The 16,222-nt window shown below is 47.7% G+C and overlaps 2 long non-coding RNA genes across 9 annotated transcripts in view; one reads left to right on the top strand and one right to left on the bottom strand.

Annotated features, from left to right (window-relative positions):
• Nucleotides 1–2,489, bottom strand: part of LOC109500675 — a 101,651-nt gene extending 99,162 nt beyond the window's left edge. For 3 of the 8 annotated variants that reach the window (XR_006599240.1, XR_006599241.1, XR_006599238.1), the window contains exon 1: nt 2,234–2,409. This is a non-coding gene — a long non-coding RNA (uncharacterized LOC109500675). Of the gene's footprint in view, nt 1–2,233 lie in introns of all 8 variants that reach the window. The other 5 variants (XR_006599239.1, XR_006599236.1, XR_006599231.1 and 2 more) reach the window with 5 other exon arrangements.
• Nucleotides 2,490–3,768: 1,279 nt separating this feature from the next.
• On the top strand, nt 3,769–16,215 carry LOC123385941. The gene is made up of 3 exons (XR_006599247.1): nt 3,769–7,827; nt 14,483–14,563; nt 14,957–16,215. It is a non-coding gene; the product is annotated as an uncharacterized LOC123385941 (long non-coding RNA).
• Nucleotides 16,216–16,222: the final 7 nt, after the last annotated feature.

The following is a 16,222-nucleotide window of genomic DNA, read 5'->3' as shown; positions in this document are numbered from 1 at the left end:
AACGGCGCCCCTGACAGAACCCGGTAAAGGAGGTGAGATGCTCTAGGGCAGCATAATAAAACCAGCAACAGTACCTACGGACCTACGGGTGAGGACTGCCTATGACAGGACAGATGCTTAGAGATGGGGACAGGGCTTAGGTGACACCCAGCTTGAGGTGGGAAGAAGGCAGAAGAGCTTTTCCAGGAAAACTCAGTCCTCAGAGCTCGATGGCTGGTGGGGACACCAAACAGAAACTTGTGGTGTCATAGAGGCTCCCGGGTTTTCAGGATCAAGTGTGTTTGAATCGTGAATCTTAGCTCAGCCACCCACTAGACAAGGTCTGAGTCATGGGGCATGTCATTTCTCTGAGATTTTATTTTCTTCTTCACAAAACAGACAGAATGAGGATTCCATTAAATAAATCATTGGGGCGCCTGGGTGGCTTGCTCGGTTAAGCTCTGACTTCGGCTCAGGTCATGATCTCACAGTTTGTGGGTTCGAGCCCTGTGCAGGAGCCTGGAACCTGCTTCGGATTCTGTGTCTCCCTCTCACTCTGCCCCCCCGCCCCGCCATGCACTGTGTCTCTCACCCAAGAATCAACATAAAAAAATTTTTTTTTAATCATGTGAGAGCACTGTGCAAATTAAGAGCACACGCGTAGGGTCAGGCGTGGGTGTTATCAGGGGCAGCTGGTTGTGGAATCTCAGAGGGGCCTGAAGTTTGGCTTGGCCACTTAGCAACTGTGTGACCTCAAATGGGACCTCTTCCAGCCTCAGTTTTCCCATGTGTGAAGCGCGGACAATTTTACATGCCTCCCACACAAAGTCACCGCGGGACTTACAGCCAGGGGGCCCAAAGACCCCAGCGCAGATGAGACACACGCGTGTCGTTGCCTCCCTTTCTCCACAGATGAGCTATCATAAGGGACCGGAAAGGCTGCATCTCTGAGGGCTCCTTTCATGCTTATCACTCCTGAGCCTGTGGAGTCAACTCTACCCAATGCTCAACGGCCGGGCTCATCTCGCATCTGTTTTGAGATTCCTGGGGTTGAAAGGACAAAGACTCCTTTCCTCTGCCTGGCCTTCCCTCCACTGGCAGTTTTTCTGAACGGTCCCTAGGCTTGCCAACAAAAGGCTATATGGGGGTTCCCCGGCCAAAGGGGCCCCCTTAGCCACAGCATGTCCCATGAGCTGAGTCACGGGCATATTTCGCAGGTGACCATCATAGTATTCTTAAAGCCTCTCCCCCCTGGCTCACATGTGAAGCCTGTATCAGCTGCCGCACCTGGGGCGTTCACAGGGGGAGACGGACAGTCCCCCTTCGTGGAGTAAACAGACCCCACGCTGTCCCCTAGAGAACAGCCTCCTGTATGTCTGGATCGCACGTAGCCATCTATGATGGTTTCCTTGTGAGCTGGGGGTCCTCTATCGGCCGCAACATGCTCCCGCACAAAGCAGCCATCTAAACCTCTCACACAGCTCTTCCGCTCACAACCCGTTTTACCAGATGTTCCTCAGGAAGCTAATGCCCCCGACCCACCAAATGACACAGTTCCTTCACACTGTAGCCCTGGTTTCATTAGTTTCTGGGTTTTGCCCTCCTCCTACAGTGACTGCTTTCTTTTCTTTCCAAACTCACCCAGGCCCCAATCTGGGCTTGGTTTCGGCCTCAAGGCCCAACTCAGCACTTCTGTTTGCTTTTGTTTTAGCTACTGTGAGTAACAGCAAACAAAGGATCATCCTTATGTTTAGCTTCTTGTCTGGCATTTCCTTCCGTTTCCAGTGGCTCGCCTCTCCTGGAGCAGGTTCCCTCTCTCAATTCCACTGGTAACGTTTACTTTTAGTAACTGAGTCCAGGAGTTCATGCTCCAGACTATAAGTGATCCCACGACCATCCAGGAATCCAATGTTCTTCATCCCCCAGCCTGTCATCCTGTCTCTTCCCAAACCACGTTTCTGTGACCCAGGGCTGTTCTAGCAAATTGCACTTGTGACAGTGACTAAAAGGATTTCTAATTCCAGCATGTGGTCTGCGGGGGGGGGGGGGGGGGGGGGGGGGTGGCGGGGAGTGGGGAGCAGGGTTCCTCCATAACATCAAGCAATTCTCAGACAGCAGCTGGGTAGTTTACAATTCAACAAAATTATGACACTATCCCCCCTGAGAGAGCATGAGATCCCACAGGAGAAAAGCCCAGTCCTATCAGACCACCGCTCTCCCACCTCAGATGCCAGGCTCACGCCCGGGTCCTTACCTGTGGCTCAGAATGCCTGGCTACAAATAACACGTTCCAATGACCTCCTCCTTGAGTTGAATTAATTTGCTAGATCCCTGGTTTATGTTAAAAGGGTGTAACTCAGGAACAGTCAGGTAGAGGACAAGCACAGGGCAAGGTGTGTGGGTGGGGGGGTGGGGGGTGGGGAAGGGTGGAGCTTCCACGCTCTCTGGGAGCACGCCACCCTTCCAGAATCTCCACCCGTTCCCCACCCTGAAGCTCTCCAAACCCTGTCTTTTCCCCACCACCTACCTCCCAGTTTTTATGGCGGTTTCATTCCATAGGCCCGATTGATTACATCAATGACCAATGGAGATGGCTTCCACCTGGTTGCCAGGAGAAGCAACCTGTGATTGGAGGTTTGGAACGCTCAGTCCCACCCGCAGACTTCTGGGGAAAGGGCAAGGCTGGAGATCCTTAATCTCAGGTGCAGGCCAAAAGTCACCTCATTAACCTAAGGAAAGACACCATCATCACTCTCATTACTTAGCAAATGCCAAGGTTTTTAGGAGCTCTGCGGCAGGAACAGTGGACAAGGACCTAATATATATTTCTTATTATAAATCACAATATCACTTTCACTGAAAGCGAATGCTACTCTATTTGGTTTCACTGTTCCCTTGTGGGTATGCCTTCACCTCTTGGGGGAGATTATACTCTTTTTAGGACAGGTGCTACGTCCTTTACAGCCCCAGGGAGAGGGTTAGGAATATGGTAGGAATGCAATTTCTACCATGTGTGAGGGAATTAAAGGAAATAAAGAGCTTGCTCCGCAGTCAGGGTGCAGTGAACTAATACAACCACTGGGGGGCAGTGGAGGACCGAGCTGTGAGCTTGGCCCGGCCTCTGGGAGGTAACCCAGGAGTTGGGGGAGTGGGGGGGGGGGGGGGAGTACAGGTAGCAGTGGGCCCCTGACAGCACAGCCAGGGAGGATGGCCCCGGAGGAAGCTCTCCCACGAGATTTGGAGGAGGGGTAAATAGGAGGAGAGGAAATGACCCACAGCCAAGCCTTCCAATTTTCCCACCATCATCACCCCTGAAGTCCTGGGACTGACTGGGGAGCCCACAAGTCAGGGGAGGGGGGCGGACATTTCTTCCAAATGAGCATGCCCCCTTGGTTCCAGACACAGTGCTGATACAGTGGGGTCCTGTCCTTCAGGGCAGCCGGCCTAACCCTGGCCCACAGCCCAGCCAGAGTCATTGAGCGGAGAGACCACACTGTCTAAGGCTTCAGGAAGCCAAGAAAAATACCCCAAAGCAGAGGGATCCATGGGCTCAAGCAAGCCAACACCACCAAGTGCCAGTATTTCCCAGGAAATATGCCAAAATGCCTTTATCCCTGACGGCGTTGCCAGCCAGTAGAGCCGGCCTGTCCTACCACAGGCGCCTGCGCCCTGCTCTGAGCTCACACAATCGGAGTCCTTCCGCTGGTGATGGGAACCCACTTCAGAGAAACCTTTCACCGCAGTGGTGGGGGGTGGGGGGTGGGGGGCAACCGGGATACACAGGGCAGGTGGGGGTTGAAGCACAGCGAGGGTTTCGGTACTCTCCAGTAGCTGCGTGCACTGTAGGCCTTGACCTTGGCTGGAGCGCTAAGTTCCGACTGTGTTTAAGGCAAGGATTTTCAAGGTCAGAACTTTTCAGCAGAGAAGCTTCGATGACGGTTGCGGCCGTCAGGCAGGCGTTGGAGTTAGAACACACAGTGGACAGGCTTGGCCCTGGTGGCTCAGCCCAGCGGGGTTTCTTGCCTGCAGTGTCTGAAAGGATGTGCTGGGGAACTACCCTCTGCGTGACAGCTGCAGTGAATTCTGATTTATGGCTGCTGTGCCTCCCTCTGCCACCTGGGGCTAGGAGCTTTTGGAAAGGCTTTCTGGCAGCCAGTGCAGGTCGTTCCATTCCTGGTGCTCCCTGGCCCGCTGGGGCACTGTGCACCCTCCCTCTGCTGGCCGCGTGGAGGGGAGAAGGCGGTCCACCTGCCTGGCCTGCCTCCCGGGAGCCTGGTGGAGCTGCCCCCCGCCTGGCGGTTCCCAACCCCCCTCTGCCTGCAGCAAGGCCGGGGCTCGCTGCGCGCCTGCTCCAGCTCCTGCGCTCTGGGGAGCCGGCCTTGTAAGGCCTCCCCGGCTACACCCTGTCCCTGCCCCCTTGCCAGGCAGTGTTCCTTTGGCCCTGTCTGCCCTCGCTCGTTCTCACACGTGACCAATATTTCGTGCCATCTCCTCTCCCAGGCTCCAAAGCCCCTGCACTATAGGATGATCATTCCTTCTCCTTATTAAATTAACAAATGTTTATTGACTAACCACCATGGGCCAGGCACTGAGCTAAGTGCTAAGGAGCAGGAGAGCCATGGTCTTGACCCTTGTGGGGCTAACAGCCGAGCAAATAAGCAAGTACACAGCAAACAAACAAATAGGTTACAGAGAGTGTAACACGGTCCCCGAAGAAAGCAGAGCTTATGTGACTAGAAGGGGATGGAAACTTCTTTCAGCACATGGACAGGAAGTGACGGTCCTGTTGAGGACTTGAAGGAGGAAAGTGCCTGAGGCTCAAAGTCCTGTGTGTCTGTCAGCTGGCTGCTGTCCCCTTCTAGGCACACTCCGGGAGAAGCTGACCCAGGGGCTCTGCAAGTGCAAGGCCCTCTGGTAAAGTAGGCTTCATTTTCTAGAAACTGATGGACACCTGGTGTGAGAGCACAGTGATTCGGGGGTAGTGGTAAGATATGCAACAGTGAACCTGACTTGTCTTACAGGAGTTCCTAATTTCATACCAAACTGCCCGTGGCATGGTCTTCCCCTTATGTAGCCCAGGTCCCAAACCTTGGGGCGATCCCTAACCCTCTCTCAAACGCTAGAGCCAGCTACCAGGCAGCTCCAGGGTTCTAGACGCTGGCCACCTCTGCCCACCTCCACCACGGCCATCCTATTCCAGCCCTGTAGGACGATGCCTACCGGGTCTCCAGCTTCCCCTCCCACCCCTCACCCCCGGAAATCAAGTCAGCGATGGCACCGTTCTGCACAAACCCTCTCAGAGCTGCCAGCTCTGGGAGATTCAGACTGTAGTGTAATGTGGTAACACTTATGCGCTACACAGTGCTGTAATTACCCATGAGAACCGTCATGCTCCTGAACTCTTACCTCCATTCCTTCCCATCCACTCTGCTCCTGCCGCCACCCTGCTTTCCTGAAACAGGCTGAGCACACTCCCACCTCAGGGCCTTTGCACTTGCTCCTTTCTCTGCTGGAGCACTTCCTGCCCCCGCTCCCCACACCAGATACTGACATGACTCCCTCTCTTAAAGCTCTCTAATGCCTCTGCTGAAACATCAATTTATTATGGGCACTCCGTCTCCTCCTTTTCCCAGCTTCCCCCAACATCCACCCCAGGAGCTTGTTTTTGTTCCCTCCATGACATTTTTGGTCTAATACATTTGTTATTCATTTTCTTGCTTGTTGTCTATGTCTCCCCACTCATTGGAAAAAAGAGCTTTGTCTTGTTCACTGTTGTATCTCCAGCACAGAACACATTGCTTGGCATGTGGCAGACATTCAAAAAATATTTGCTGAAAAAATATATGCAAAATATAGATAGCGCCAGACCATGGAGAACATTCTAGACCATGTTAGATGATGTGGATTTTCTTCTAAAAGCAATAAGAAGCCATTGGAAAGGTTTAAGCAGTGGAAGAAGTGATCTGCCTTCTATTTTGAGTTTACTGTGAATGTGGTGTGGAGAATGACCAGAAGCAGGAGGCCAGAGAAAGAGGTGGTGGAAAAGCCCAGTAAAGAGGCCAGTGGCTTGGACCAGGATGGTGTCAGTGGATATGAAGCAAAGGCTATAAGCAAAGTAACTGGCAGATCAGCTGGGAAAAAGCCAGTGTCCAGGTCCAGAAGGTCTCCTCGTATGGTCCTGGTCCTACGTGATTCGCCATCAGCAGCCTGAAGGCCAAGGACAGCCCCACTGCGTGGGCTCTTGGGCAGAAGGAGGAGGACTAGACTCTGAGCTCATCTTCTGCAGATGGGAGTTTGAGCTGAGCCACCCACACTTCTCCCCTTATGCCCAACAATGAGCATCTTCACAGCAAGGGCTATGCTGTTCCTCTGTATCTCTCTCCCCCAGCCCAATGCTCACACATGCATATGCCTGAAGGGATTCGGTACTGTTGCAGGTTGGTGTCTCTGAGAGCAGATGCCGAAACAGACTGGAGGACAAGAGGTTTATTGGGGTCAACACCTGTGCAAGGAAAGGAAGGAAGCAGCAGTGAACAGCAGGAGAAGTCCATTATGATGTAAGCCCCACCAAGCCTGGCCAACCTGGTGGGGAGTTGGGGAGCAGTTATCACCCACTCCAAGTTGGGCCCAAATGGCCAGGCCTTGCGCCACTGAATATAGGCCCGTTTAGGAAGGGCATACCCCCGGGTGAGACAGCACTCTGCAGTTGAGGCAGATTCTGAAGGAGCTGATAACAGGAGGCATTTGCTGCCAGCATTTCGGCTGGATCCCTTCCTTTAAGGGATCTCTGTATCTGCCATGGAGAGGATCTAACTGTGGGCTGTTAGGCCAAGATGCAGGGCCCCTCCCTCTGCAGTGAGAACTGGCTCTCAGGAAGAGTTTCTGCAACAGCTTGGCTCTTTCTAGGCCTCTCGGCTGACTGACCCGCCTGACCTCATGAATAAGCCACTGGCCATGTATCAGAGCATCTCTTCAGACTCCAGGGAGTGCTTCTAGACCGGGGTGGATATTTTGAAATTAATTTAGTGGACCATTTTAGAGTTATTTCAGCATCTGTGGTATCGTGGAAAGATCCAGGCTCCGTGGTCAGGTACTCCAGCATTCTAATACTGCATCTACTACACGCCGACCCCGTGACCCCAAGCAAGTTAACAAGCCTTCTGGGAGTATTTTCCTTCTTCTGTAAAACGTGTGGAATGATGCTCAAAAGCCAGGCACTTGAGATTAAGGGCTGTGTCTTACTAGCCTCGTCTTCTCATTGGCCTGTAGGTGTCCCTTGAATGAACGTCACTCACTATGGTATGCGTGCCCTGTCTTATGCAGTGGTAAGTGCTGGGGGTGAGGGGTTGCTGTTCACACCGACAGATCTGAGTGGGAGTTACCCACTTCTGCTGCCGGAGGCTCCTCCATCTGACTGCCACTTCACTCCACCATGCAGGGTTCATGGCTGGAAACTTAGCCCCAGCCCAGAGACTTGCCCAGAGCTGGTGCCTGCCACCCATTGGCTGCCATGATGGAAATCTGCGATAACTCAACGGGGCCTCAATGGCACCCCAACAGCTCGCGACATTCTCTGGGAATGAGTCCCAATTTTACCCCGACCTCAGCCCATCTTTCAGGAATCTCATTGGTACAGCACGCAGCATGCTGGCCCCAGCTGGACTCTAAAGTTGTTCATGAGTAAAGCATCTGCCATAGTTTGCTGGCTTACTGGGATTTCATGTCACCCTGGTAAAGCTCTCCTGAGCTCCTTCCTGTCAGCTCTCTTCCACCGACAGATATTTGTGTTTTCTTTAGGTTATGCGAGGAAAAGACTGCCATCCCACAGGGCACGTGCCACAGCTATCGGTAAGACGGCAAAGAATCTAGGTTTATCCACCTCAGCAAATTGACCCCCTGGTTTTTCAGAGCAGAGCCCTTAATTTTACTCCATAGAGTGTGGTGTAGTGGGATAAGCACCTGCTATGGATCTAGCAAGACCTGAGTTTAACTCCTGTATGGTCGTGAGCAAGTCAGCTCGACTTCAGAGGGTTTCCAACACTTCCCTTGCAGGTGGGTTGAGGGCTTAGAAAAGTAATTGCCTAAGACACAGCAGCTGCTCAACAGCATGCACTTGTCATTGCCTTCTGCCAAGAGGAAGGAACAACCCGTGAGCAGTGCTGGTGTCTGTCTTACATAATGCCATGTGATTTGTACTCAATGTGAAGTGATGCATCTGGCATCTGGTGCACTAGATCATGACCAAGCAGGTCAACAGGACAGCAGGTGCCTGGAAGGGTGAAGGGCTGTGGTGTGGCCCTGAGAGGGACTGTCCTACACAATAGAGCCTCTGAATAGTGAAGCAAAAGACAGAGGGTTGTGATGTTCTCCCACCACTGCCATCCACGTTTACGGTATCCTCTATACAGGTTGGACTAGGAATATGGCTCAGACCCTGCTCTGCCCGCTACGTGCAGGAGAGGCTGGCATGCACTACAAACACTGAAACAGGGAGATATCTCCAGGCAGGAAGAAGGAAAAGATTCAGAGCTCATAACCTTACATACCCAAATGGAAGACTTTAAAGGCGGGAGCCATTACTGTCTGGTGGCTGTTGAATACCTAACACATAAGAGGTATTCAATATGCACCACATTAGCAAAATGAAGCATAAAAATCATGCGATCATCTCAATAGATGTGCAAAAAGCATTTGACAAAATTCAGCATCCATTTGTGATAAAAGCTCTCAATAAAGAGGTATGGAAGAAACACAGTTCAACACAATAAAAGCCATATATGACAAACCCATGGCTAACATCATACGGAATACTGACAAACTAAAAGTTTTTCCTCTAAGATCAGGAACAAGACAAAGCTGCCAACTCTCACCACTTTTATTCAATATAGTATCAGAAATTCTAGCCACAGCATTAGCAAAAAAAAAAAAAAAATCGAAAGACATCAAGAATGGAAAGAAGTTAAACAGTCATTCAAGGTGACATGACACCATCTACAGAAAACCCTAAACACACTAACAAAAAGCTTTATTTACAACTGATAAATGAATTCAATAAAGTTGCAGCATCAAAAATCAATGTACAGAAATCTGTTGTGTTTCTATATATGAATAATGACCTATCAGAAAGAGGAATCAAGAAAACAATCCCATTTAAAATCGCATCAAAAAGAATAAACTATATAGGAATACATTTAACCATGTAGATGAAAGCGCTATACACTGAAAACTGTAAGACTCTGATGAAAGAAACTGAAGAAGACCCAAATAAGGGGAAAGATAAAATGTAAAGGTAAAATTAATGTTCATGGATTGGATGGAAGGATGTTGCCAAAATGTCCATACTACCCAAAGCAATTCACAGATTCAGGGCCATTTCTATCAAATTTCCAATGGCATTTTTTTTTTATTTTTTATTTAAAAATTTTTTTTTTCAACGTTTATTTATTTTTTGGGGGACAGAGAGAGACAGAGCATGAACGGGGGAGGGGCAGAGAGAGAGGGAGACACAGAATCGGAAACAGGCTCCAGGCTCTGAGCCATCAGCCCAGAACCTGACGCGGGGCTCGAACTCACGGACCGCAAGATCGTGACCTGGCTGAAGTCGGATGCTTAACCGACTGCGCCACCCAGGCACCCCTCCAATGGCATTTTTTAATAAAAAGAGAAAATGAGAATCATAAAATTTGTATGGAACCACAAAAGACTCTGAATTGCCAAAACAATACTGAGAAAGAGGAACAAAGCTGGAGGGACTATGCTCCCTGATTTCAAACTCTATTACAAAGCAATAGTCATGAAGACAGTATGGTACTAACAAAAATACACAGACGCGTAGATCAATGGAATAGAATAGAAAGCCAAGAAATAGGCCCACACATGTATGGTCAATTAATTTATGGCAAAGGAACCAAAAATATCCAATGGGAAAAAGTCTCTTCAACAAATGGTGTTGGGAAAACTAGACAGCTACATGCACAAAAATAAAACGGAACCACTCTCTTAAACCACATGCAAGAATTAACTCAAAATGAATTAAAGGCTTGAACAGAACACCTAACACCATAAGAATCCTAGAAGAAAACATAGGTGCTAAGCTCCTTGACAGCAGTCTTAGTGATATATATATTTTGGAATTTGCACCCAAAGCAAAGGCAACAAATGAAAACTAAAAAAAGAAAAAAGAAAACAAACAAACAAAAAAAAACTACATCAAACGAAAAAGGTTCTGCACAGCAAAGAGAACCATCAACAAAATGAAATGAAAAGGCAACCTATGAAATGGGTGAAAATATCTGCAAATCATATATTTCATAAGGGGTTAATTCCCAAAATAAATAAGTAAATCCATACAACTCAAAAGCAAAACAACACTCCAATGAAACAATGGGCAGAGGATCTGAATAGACGTTTTTCCAAAGAAGACATCCACACAGCCGACACACACATGAAAAGATGCTCAACATCACAAGCCATCAGGGAAATGCAAGTCAAAACCACAATGAAATATCACCTCACACCTACCAGATTGGCTACTGTCAAAAAGGTAAGAAATAACAAGTGTTGGTGAGAATGTGGAGAAATGGAATTTCTCCTCGTACGCTGCAGGTGGGAATGTAAATTGGTGTAGCCAGTATGGAAAACAGTATAGACATTTCTCATTAAAAATGGAAGTACCGGGGCGCCTGGGTGGCGCAGTCGGTTAAGCATCCGACTTCAACCAGGTCACGATCTCGCGGTCTGTGAGTTCGAGCCCCACGTCAGGCTCTGGGCTGATGGCTCGGAGCCTGGAGCCTGTTTCCGATTCTGTGTCTCCCTCTCTCTCTGCCCCTCCCCCGTTCATGCTCTGTCTCTCTCTGTCCCAAAAATAAATAAAAACGTTGAAAGAAAAAAAAATTAAAAAAAAAAATGGAACTACCATATGATCCAACAATGCCACCTCTGGGCAATTATCTGAAGAAAACAAAAATGGTAGTTTGAAAAGATATACGTGACCCTGTGTTCATTGTGGCATTATTTACAATAGCCAAATTATGGAAACAACTTGGGAGTTCACCAGTGGATAAAGAAGATGTGTTGTCCACACACACAGATACACGCACACAGAGGAATGTCACTCAGCCATAAAAAGGAATGAAATCTTACCATTTTCAGCAACATGGATGGACCTAGAGTATATTACGCTAAGTGAAATAAGTCAGAGATAGTCAACTGTCATATGCTTTCATGTCTACATAGAATTTAAATAACAGAACACCAAAAAACAAGGTCATATATACAGAGAACAGATGGGTGGTTGCCAGAGGTGAACGGTGGAGGTGGGCCTAAGTGAAGGTGGTCCAAAGTTACGAACTTCCAGTTATAAATAAATGTCATGGGGATATGATGTACAGCATGATTACCATAGTTAATAATAATGTACTGCACATTAGCAAGTTGCTAAAGGAGTACATCTTACAAGTTCTCATCACATACACGAAGTTGGTAATCATGTATAGTAACGGATATTAACAAGACTTACTAGACAGATGTTAACTAGACTTACTCCTTTCACAATACACACAAATATCGAATCATTATGTTGTACACCTGAAACTAATGTAATGTTGCATGTCAATGATACCTTAATTAAAAATAAGTAAATAAAAAAATATGGATTTCATGACCCCCAAAATAATAATGATAAACAAATTAGACATTAGTGGTAAATATCAGGAAAGAGGTTTCAAAAAAGAGAGATTTTTAAAATTGGGAAAATGGAAGCATGTATCAGATTATATATATTTTACGGTCTTGTTGGGAAGCATTTTAGTTAGATTGAGACTTTCTTGGGGAGTACCCAGGGGGGACTCAATCACATCAAGGAATAAAAATTGGGAAATGACTGATTCAGAAGGAATGGTTTTAAAAGTGCAATCATTTGATCTACAGAGGGGAAAACTAACGTGTAATGTCAAAAAAGCCCCAATAATTTTCTTGTGTTATATAATTTCTCTCTTAACCAATTAAAGTAATAACTGCACTTAGTTTCAAAGGACAATTAAAAAAAAAAACTGTCTCAAGAAGCCCGTTAAAGGAGGAATATATTACCTGGCAGGTAGAACACATTAGCCAGCCCCAGGTACTGACAGTTACACACGAAGTCACTCACACACACACCAGGAAGCCACCTCAAGGCTCTGTGGATTCAGAAGCCAGGCTGAGTGTTTCCAGGGACTAAAGGTTGGCTGGGAGGGAGCAAAGATGGCAGACGCCTAGCACACAGGGCTCACCTGGCAAGGTTTTCCTGGCGCAGAGAGGAAACATAAGAAACTTTGGGCTAGAGCCTGGGAAAAGAGGCCTCTGGCAAATGACAGCTGACCCTTGAACAAGGTGGGAGGTTAGGGGCGCTGACCCCCATGTAGTCAAGTCTCCGTGTAACTTCTGACTCCCCCCTCAGACTAACTACTGATAACCTACTGTTGACCTGAAGCCTTACAGATAACGTCAACAATCGGTCAACACATATTTCCTATGTTATATGTATTATAGACTATATTCTTGCGATAAAGTCAGCTAGAGAAAAGAAAATGCTAGTAAGAAAATCATAAAACACACCTAAGATACTGCCTATAAAAAATCTGCAGACAAATGGACCCGCACAGCTCAACCCCGTGTTGTTCGAGGGTAAACTGTATACGCTTCTTGTTTATCAAGGCAGGGCCTTGACCTATTTGCGACCCACCTGCCCACCTCCCTGGGATTGCTGCAGAGGGTGGAGGCAGTAGGAGGAGATGATGTTTGACAAAATGCTACTTTCTATTCTTTCTTTCCTAAAATGGACTCAAGGTGATATTCTCAAAGGGATGATGCCAGTTTATCCTTTGAAATTGCAGGGTCCTAGTGCTAAAATGCTATCTTTTATTCAAGCCAGAGATGCCTGGGGCCACAGGGAATGTCTTTGTGTATTTTCAGCGTGGTCTTGTGATTTCTGGCAGTGTCATGGGTCCGGGCAAGCTGCCTTTTGGGACAATGACCCTTCAAATGTCAACAAGCCACTCTCCTTGGAGAGATTAGAGAGGAAGACGGTCAGTCCGGGCATGGCATTTGAAACACCCTTTGCCAATACTGCTAAGCTTTTTGAATGCTCTTATTAAACTATTAAAATTTGCTTAGTCACCCAGGTGTGCACAATTCAACTGTACTTTTTCGTCAAATATCTGCTCTCTTAGGTAAATTGTATTCAGTCTCATCCACTTCAGGAGAGTGCTTCCTTGGCCGTCTAATGGTGGAATAACAGCACCCAACTCACAGAATGAGGATTGGGTGAGGCAGTGTTTCTAGAAATCCGGAATCCAGGGGTCTAAGTCTCTGTAGCCATAATGCTACATGACCTTTGACATTTTGTGTAACTTTCCTGGCTCATTTTTCTCAAAGGCAAAATTGCAATAATAATTCAAAGGGGTGCCATTTAATTTTATTTCATTTTTTAAAGCTTGTGTTTATGTTGTGTTTTCAAGCTCCCTCATGTTATGGGAAATAAAAGCATTAAAATGAAAATCACAGGGTGTCTGGGTGGCTCAGTCGGTTGGACATCCGACTTCAGCTCGGGTCATGATCTCACAGTTCGTGGGTTCGAGCCCCACGTCGGGCTCTGTGCTGGCAGCTCAGAGCCTGGAGCCTGCTTCCGATTCTGTGTCTCCCTCTCTCTCTGCCCCTCCCCTGCTCACGCTCTGTCTTCCTCAAAAATAAATACTAAAAAATTTTAAAAATAAAATAAATGAGAATCACAAAGGTAATAGTTCTAAAACCTAACTAAATAAGAAATGGCAACTAGGATGGTATAGACTGTCCTCGGTGATGCTTCCTCATTGCTCATTTGGATTCGGCCCACACCAGTTCAGCATGTAATAAGATGAGGCCCTTAAAAATTCATACTGAATCTCATCATTTCTGTCCATGTACAAATTCCATGCTGGCTCGGGGTAATTTCTGCGAAGTGACTGTGCCTTTCTCGTAATTTATGTTCTCTTTTCACTCTATGGGGGCTGGATGCAGATGCCTGCAGGAGTGTGAGTTTGATTAAGCCGTGTGGGTTCTACCTGTGTGAGTGGCTCTGCGCCATTCCTGGCTGGGCTGGTGCTTCCAAAACCCACTGGGCAGAAGGGCTGAAGGTGGATAGTTCTCAGTCTGTGCACCCAAAAGGGTGTGATGGCTCAGCTAGCAACCCCAGGAGCCAAACAAAGGAAAGTGTGGCACTACATTCCCTTAGCCAGAGCAAACACTTCTATATTGCTCCAAGGGACACCCTGGACCTAGGCAAACTTGGGAAATTCAAAGGCTGATCCCTAGGGTCAGTGTAATGGGTCTCAAGGCTGCTGGAGAATTTCCTGATCTAGGAAGCTTGAGGGTGAGATGGAAGGAGGTGTGTGTGTGTGTGTGTGTGTGCGTGTGCGTGTGTGCGTGCTGGCGAGGCAGAAATAGAAAGGTCTGCCATTGCTAAGAATCCATACTCCTTTTGGAATAGGTTGCCTGTGCCTGTGATGTAATGAGGCCTATGTCCCAGAAGACTTAAGTCAGCAACCTCTTCCGGGGACCACCAGGATTGGTTAGTTGTTTGACTTCCAGACATTTTGGGGGGTGGGGGTGGGGCAGGCCTCTTCTGGCTTTGGAGTTAAGCCTCTCTGGGTAGCTTACCTCACTACCAAGACATTACTCTCTGATCTCCAATTCTGGGCCCGGGAAAGGATGGTCGTCAATGGCTCACAATTCTATTCAAGTCACTAGAGAATTCTGAGCACTTAACTCCACATCAGGCATCCTGCGTCAGAAATGGAGGACAGTGGTGACCAAGATGGTGGTTCCAATTTCAAGGAATTTACAAAACAACAATAGCTTCCCATGTGCTAGCCATATCTCAAGCTCTGTCCTAAGCCCTCGATACTTAATCTTTACCACATCTGTATGTAGTAGAGGTACTCATGTTATCCCTGTTTTACAGATGAGAACACTGAGTCACAGAAGATCAGCTAGTCCGTTGCAGAGCCAGGGTTTGAACCCCGGCAGTCTGACTCTAGAGTTGATGCTTCAACTATGACCGTTTGCTACGTTAGACCATCGAGGGGAGGTCTGCAGAAGGCGCATGTATGTTAAGTGCTGTGGCATTGAGCACAGACATGGTGAGAGCAGAGGAAATCATCATGGGGAGATGAGGCAACCAGACATTACTTCCCAGAGGAGGTGAGGTCTAAGCCGAGAGCGAAGGTGGGGCTCCTTGCTAGGCAAGGTGGATGGGCACAGGGGCTCGGGGCCAGAGAAAAGGAAATGCAAAAGTCTCATGGTGAGAGAGAGCATGGCTTGTTTAAAGAATAGAAGGAATTCAGGGTGGTTGAATCACAGATTGCATGGCAGGAAACATTCAGAATGAGGTAGGAGAGCCTTATTCACTCACTCAGCAAACATTCATTGAGCACCTGCTGCGTGTCAGGCATTGAGGCAAGACAACACGGATTGATACAAATAAGGTGATGCCCTCCTGGAGCTGATCATCTAAAACCTGACATGACGCCTCCTCATCTCACCAGCGAAAAAACTTAATTAAACTTGGAAAGAAGGCAAAAGGTGAGTAGCATGGTCTCTCAATATCGACCGCCGCACTGTGTAACAGACTCACACCAAGACTGTTGCAGTGTCTAGCAACATGCCTGTGTTTGACGTTGCTATTTACCAGTAGTTATGAAATCACTGTTGGTGAAGTTAAATGCCCCATGTAGGTATCTATCAGGTAGAAAAGATAACCTCAAAGGTGACAGTTTTACTGACCTATAGCATGTTAACAAATTTTATCTGTCTCAGTGCGTTGCTTTTCTATCGTTGCCATAGCAAATAACTACTGACTCAGTGGCTTAAGAGGACACCAGTGTATCATTTTACAGCTTGAAAGGTCAAAAGGTCAAAGCAGGTGTCACCACACTGAAACCAATTTGTATGTAGACTGCATTGCCTTCTGGAGGCTCAAGGGCAGAATCCTTTTCCTGCTCATTCTGGTTGTGGGAAGAATACACCTTTTCAGGTGTAGAACAGAGGCCCTTGCGTTCTTGCCAACTGTAAAGTGAGGGCCATTTGTAGCTGACCGAGGCTTCTGTTTCTTAGCCTGTGGCCCTCTTCCTCAGTCTCAATGAGAAAGAACGAAATATGGCCCTTTGTAGCAACGTGGATGGAACTGGAGAGTGTGATGCTAAGTGAAATAAGCCATACAGAGAAAGAC

Source organism: Felis catus, chromosome A1 (genome assembly GCF_018350175.1).
Source record: "Felis catus isolate Fca126 chromosome A1, F.catus_Fca126_mat1.0, whole genome shotgun sequence".
NCBI lineage: Eukaryota > Metazoa > Chordata > Mammalia > Carnivora > Felidae > Felis > Felis catus.
This window is presented reverse-complemented; position numbering and strand designations above follow the sequence as displayed.